The sequence below is a fragment of the Nematolebias whitei genome, chromosome 3, assembly GCF_014905685.2.
Source record: "Nematolebias whitei isolate Nwh7 chromosome 3, NemWhi1, whole genome shotgun sequence".
In the NCBI taxonomy this organism is placed as follows: Eukaryota; Metazoa; Chordata; class Actinopteri; order Cyprinodontiformes; family Rivulidae; genus Nematolebias; species Nematolebias whitei.
In genome coordinates, this window is record NC_056500.1 from 3674298 (window position 1) to 3674586 (window position 289).

Below are 289 nucleotides of genomic sequence, written 5' to 3' on the forward strand. Positions count from 1 at the left end.
TTGTACCTGTACATGTTGTACTTGTACATGTTGTACCTGTACATGTTGTACCTGTACACGTTGTACTTGTACATGTTGTACCTGTACACGTTGTACTTGTACATGTTGTACTTGTACATGTTGTACCTGTACACGTTGTACTTGTACATGTTGTACCTGTACATGTTGTACCTGTACATGTTGTACCTGTACATGTTGTACATGTTGTACCTGTACATGTTGTACATGTTGTACCTGTACACGTTGTACCTGTACATGTTGTACTTGTACATGTTGTACCTGTACATGT